The 5,848-nt window shown below is 43.4% G+C and overlaps 1 long non-coding RNA gene across 1 annotated transcript in view; it reads left to right on the top strand.

The window, feature by feature from the left end:
• Window positions 1-1,429, top strand: part of LOC118761652 — an 18,449-nt gene extending 17,020 nt beyond the window's left edge. Inside the window, exon 3 of the long non-coding RNA XR_004997539.1 lies at window positions 1,382-1,429. This is a non-coding gene — a long non-coding RNA (uncharacterized LOC118761652). The remainder of the gene's footprint in view (window positions 1-1,381) is intronic.
• Window positions 1,430-5,848: the final 4,419 nt, after the last annotated feature.

Here is a 5,848-nt window from a genome sequence, read left to right as displayed (position 1 = left end):
TAGATAGATAGATAGATAGATAGATAGATAGATAGATAGATAGATAGATAGATAGATAGATAGATAGATAGATAAATAGATAGATAGATAAATAGATAGATAGAGAGAGAGAGAAGAAGAAGAAGAAGAAGAAGAAGAAGAAGAAGAAGAAGAAGAGATACGCATATATAAACACACGTGTTTATGTGTGTATGTTCGTGTGTGTGTGCGCGTGTGCATATATATGCGTAGGAGTGGGTGTATGGTAAGTAGCTTGCTTACCAACCTCATGGTACCGGGTTCAGTCCCACTGCGTGGCACCTTGGTTAAATGTCTTCTACTATGGCCTCGGGCCGACCAAAGCCTTGTGAGTGGATTTGGTAGACGGAAACTAAAAGAAGCTCCTCGTATATATGTATATATATGTATGTGTGTGTGTCTGTGTTTGTGTGTCTGTGTTTGTCCGCCCAAACATCGCTTGACAACCGATGCTGGTGTGTTTACGTCCCCGTAACTTAGCGGTTCGTCAAAAGAGTCCGATAGAATAAGTATTAGGCTTACAAAGAATAAGTCCTGGGGTCGATTTGCTCGACTAAAGGCGGTGCTCCTGCATGGCCACAGTGAAATGACTGAAACAAGTAAAAGAGTAAAGAGCATATATATATATATATATATAAGAGTGCATGTGCCTATGTGAATATGTCATGGAAAGGCTCTGGAATGGTGTGTCGTCTAGAAAAACGGATTTGATTTTCCAAGTTTGCGTCCTAACGACAAAGCATTCGGTCATCATTAATCAAAATATTTAATTTACTACGAGAAGTAACGAAACTCAAAGATTGACAAGTCTACCACTCTTTGAGTTTCTACATCAAGCGTTCTCTTTCCCTCTCTCTCCCTCTCTGATGCCTTCCCCTCTCTTTATATATTTGCCACATTCTTTATCACCCTCTATTTGTTTGTGTATCTCTCATGCATTTACTGCTCCCCACTTTTCTCTCTTTATGAGACATGTAATCGCTTTCATTTTGGTTAAACTTCTGCTGTTATAGCTATCACGCAGAGATTGCTAGCTTCCAGTTCCTGTCCTCTCATTGGGTAAAAATGATCAAGCTTTGAAACTGTGACATTTTCTTTTTCTATTGTATGGGGAGGGGGTATAAAGGAATCCCAAAATCGTATTCAGCGTAAAAAAGTACCCCAATATACCAAATTTCAAAATCTGTGTCAGCAGCAGAAAAGACCTTCCCCCTATCTCTGTATTTATCTTTATTTGTCTCTCTCCATTTACGCTTTTCCCATTGTAAACTCCTCCTTTCTCTCCCTATATTTACCTATTTCTTTACTACCCACAAAGGGCTAAGTACAGAGAGGACAAACAAGAACAGACAAACTGATTAAGTCGATTACATCGACTCCAGTGCGTAACTGGTACTTAATTTTTCGACCCCGAAAGGATGAAAGGCAAAGTCGACCTCGGCGGAATTCGAACTCAGAACATAACGGCAGACGAAATACCGCTAAGCATTTCGGCCGGCGTCGCTAACGTTTCTGCCAGCTCGCCGCCAAATATTTACCATACTCTCTCCCTCTCACTCTCTGTACATACATATCGCTCACGCAGAGAGTGTATCTGTATGTGTGTGTGTGTGTGTGTGTGTGTGTGTTTTACGGATTTCATGAGGACGACAGAGTCGAAGTGCAATCAGCATTTACTTGTATGCATCAAAGGGGAAAAAAACAAAAAGAAAAAAAAACTCAGTTTATCGATACATTTTGAATTGTCCCAAATAATGCAGGAGTCTGTCCCGGTTAAGAAACCTATCCGTGGGAGAAAACGGTAGGACTTGAAACGAAACATAAAAAAAAAAAACACAAAAAACCCCCAAAACCAAAAAAAAAAAAAAAAATTAAACTCACTATGTATGTATGTATACACACTCACTCACACACACGTATATTTATGCATATATATGTATGTATATATATATAGTGTGTGTGTGTGTGTATATATATGTATATATATGTGGGTGTATGTATTTATATATATGTGAGTGTGTATGTATATATATATTATATTATATTATATATACATATAGCTAACTAGCTAGATAGATAGATATGGATATACATACATACAAACACACACATATACACATACAAATATTCAAATATATAATGACACACATACACACAAACACCACATCCATTCACACACACACACACACACACACACCACACACGCATCATGCTTACACATTGCATATAAAGAAGTAACATAAAGTAGAGCAAAAACAAGATAAAGAAATAAATCAATATTAAAACGAAAATCAATTTTGACAAGACATACACAGAGCTCACCTTAGCCTGGCCCCCCCCCCCTCCGACACCACTCCGCCATTAAAGTTTGGACACCCGCCTCTACCACATACACTCACACACACTCACGCACACATAGACATACACGTGCGCATGCAGACACGCACTACGTACCGACGCACGCATACATGTACGCACAGACGCATACGCATGTACTCACACATATACGCACGCACAGACACAAACACGCACACTAACACACACGCACACACACACATAGACAAGCACGCACGCACTCTCATACACGAACGCATACACACACACACACACACACGTACGCACCTACGGACACGTACAGGTACTTACAAACACACGCACACGTATACGCACGTACAGACACAAACACGCACGCACATGCACATACGCAAAGACACACATACATTCGCGCACGCACGCCAGCACAGGCACGCACACATATACGCCCGCAAACACGCACACGCACACATACACGCACGCACGCATACACACAAATACACGTAAGCGCGCGCGCACAAACGATGGAATTTTCAGGTGGTCAATGGACGCGCTCGAAACACCAACCAAATCTCCTTCAAATCATCCTACACTCACTTTATCGGTTTTTTATTTTGCCGAACAAAATGCTTAACGGTATCTCTTCTCACTGTTTACGATGTGAGTTCAAATCCTGCGGGGTTAACTTTTTCCTTTCATCCTCTAGGGTCGATAAAAACGAATACCAGTTGAGTACAGTGGTCCATGTTATTGTCTATTTCCTTCCCTCGATGGCGTTGACTAATTTTCTTCTAGAAATTCCTGGCTTAGTGTCAAAATTCGTAACCATTTATATATATATATATGTGTGTGTGTGTGTTTGTCTGTGTGTGTTTGTGTATATATATGTATCCTTATTTTATCTTTTTATTCTTTTGCTTTGTTTCGGTCATTTCACTACGGCCATGCAGGAGCACCGCCTTTAATCGAACAAAATCGACTCTAGGACTTATTCTTTGTAAGCCTAATACTTATTCTATCCGCCTTTGGCCGAACCGCCAAGTCACAGGGACGTAAACTCACCAACATCGGTTGTCAACGGATGGTGGGGGAGGACAAGCACAGACATACACACAAATATATACATACAGCAGGCTTCTTTCAGTTTCCGTCTACCAAATCCACTCACAAGGCTTTGGTTGGCCTGAGGCTATAGTAGAAGACACTCGCCCAAGGTGCCACGTGTTGGAACTGAAGCCGGAACTATATGATTGGTAAGCAAGCTTCTTACCATACAGCCACGCTCCACCTAGTGACATTTCTGCCAGCTATATGTTCTGAGTTCATATTCTACCGAAGTCGACAGTGCTTTTCATCCTTTCGGGGACGATAAAATAGTATCAGTTGAACATTGGGGTCGATGTAATCGTTTAGCTCCCACCACTACCATCACCACTACCCCACACTACCACCAAAACTTCAAGATTTTGGCCTATGGAAGAATGGACAATCATTACCATTATGTTGGCAGATACGTGGGCAAGCAGGAAAAATGCTTAGCAACATTTCTTCCGAGTCTCAATGATCTGAGTTCAATTTATGCCGAGGTCAACTTTACCTATCATCCTTACAGAATTGATAAAATAAAGTACACGTTATGTACAGGGGTCGACATAATCCACTAGCTCCCTGCTCCCAAATTTCGGACTTTGTGCCTATAGTAGGGGGGATTATACTATTGTTTCTAAGGCGGCGATCTGGCAGAAACGTTAGCACGCCGGGCGAAATACTTATCGGTATTTCGTCTGTCTTTATGTTCTGAGTTCAAATTCTGCTGACGTCGACTTTGCCTTTCATCCTTTCGAGGTCGATAAATTAAGTACCAGTTACGCACTGGGGTCGATATAATTGACTTAATCCGTTTGTCTGTCCTTGTTTGTCCTCTCTGTGTTTAGCCCCTTGTGGGTAGTAAAGAGATAGGTATTTCGTCTGTCTTTATGTTCTGAGTTCAAATTCTGCCGAGGTCGACTTTGCCGTTCATCCTTTCGGGGTCGATAAATTAAGTACCAGTTGTGTACTGGGGCCGACGTAATTGACCATCCTTCTCTCCTCCAAGTTTCAGGTCTTGTGCCTATAGTAGAAACGATCAACACCATTATTATTTTATAAGGACACGTTCCTGCAGATAATATTGCGTGGGCCACCTGCATGAAGGAGAAAAATAAAGTCGAGATGTTCACGGCTGGAATGTCTTTGATCAAATGTTTGCTCTCCCTCAAGTTTGACCCTTAGCTATGCAACAGCAACAACAGCAACAGAAACAATGTAAAATACCGTTCAATCTGGCCACCCCCCTCCATTTGCAGATATTCGCCCCATCTCCACCCCCACTCCACCATATTTACACCTGCATGTACACAAGGGCCACTGACATCCGCTCCCCACAAAATTCATATCGTTCCTTTCCCCCCCTCGGTTAACCTACCAACACAACCACCCTCCACTACCGACCACAAAATTTATACACACACACACACGCACAACCCTCCACATACACACACACACACACACACACACCACTACCTACCACCAAATATAGAAACATCACTCCACCCCATCCATCACTCCACCATCGAACTCTCTTCTACTGACATTGCCAACCTCTATCTTGGAGACTGAAGACCGTGGGGACACTTCTGGCATTGTTGTTGTTGTTGTTGGTGTTGTTGGTGGTGGTGGTGGTGGTGACGGTTGTCGTTTTGATGGTAGCGGTGGCAGTGGCGTTGGCGGTAGTGGTGCGGGGGTGGTGGTGGTGGTGGCGGTAGTGGTGCGGGGTGGTGGTGGTGGTGGCGGTGGTGGTGGCGTTGGCGGTAGTGGTGCGGGGGGTAGGGATAGCGGTGATACAGGTGGAGGGTTGTTGGTGGCGATTTCGATGTGATAATTTTGGTAATGGTGGTGGTGGTATTGTTGGTAGTTATGTTCGTGGTGGTATTGGTTGCAGTGATAATGGTGGTATTGCAAGAGGTGGTGCTGTTGGTGTTGGTAGTGGTGGTGGATATGGCAGTGAAAGTGGTGGTGGTGGTGGTGGTGGCGTCAATGCTTGTGGTGACGGTGACGGTACTGACGATGGTGGTGGTGGTTGTTGTGGTGGTTGTTGTGGTGGTGGTAGTAGCTTGTTAGTGAAGATAGCATGGTGAGACCTGCTCGGTGGTTTTCGTGGTTTGCATATAGTTTCGATTTTTAAGCGGTAACGGTAGTGGTAGAGATGACGGTGGTAATGGTGGTGGTGGTTATAACCTTGAAAGTAGTGAGTGGTAGTACTGGTAGTGGTGGTGGTGGTGGCGGAGGAGTAGGTCACGATTATGGACGAGATGGTGAGGGGCAATGGATGTGTGTGCATGTGTGAGTGTATGTGTGTGAGTGAGTGAGTGTGCGTGTGTGTGTGTGCGTGTGAGAGAGAGAAACAACACTGTCCCAGATATGTGAGCTGTATGTAATTCTAAAGTCGATTGGGTCGGAGCATTGTTTACAACAAGTG

This window comes from Octopus sinensis, unplaced genomic scaffold (genome assembly GCF_006345805.1).
Source record: "Octopus sinensis unplaced genomic scaffold, ASM634580v1 Contig16040, whole genome shotgun sequence".
In the NCBI taxonomy this organism is placed as follows: Eukaryota; Metazoa; Mollusca; class Cephalopoda; order Octopoda; family Octopodidae; genus Octopus; species Octopus sinensis.
The sequence above is the reverse complement of the archived record's forward strand: the minus strand, read 5'-3'. Positions and strand labels throughout refer to the sequence as shown.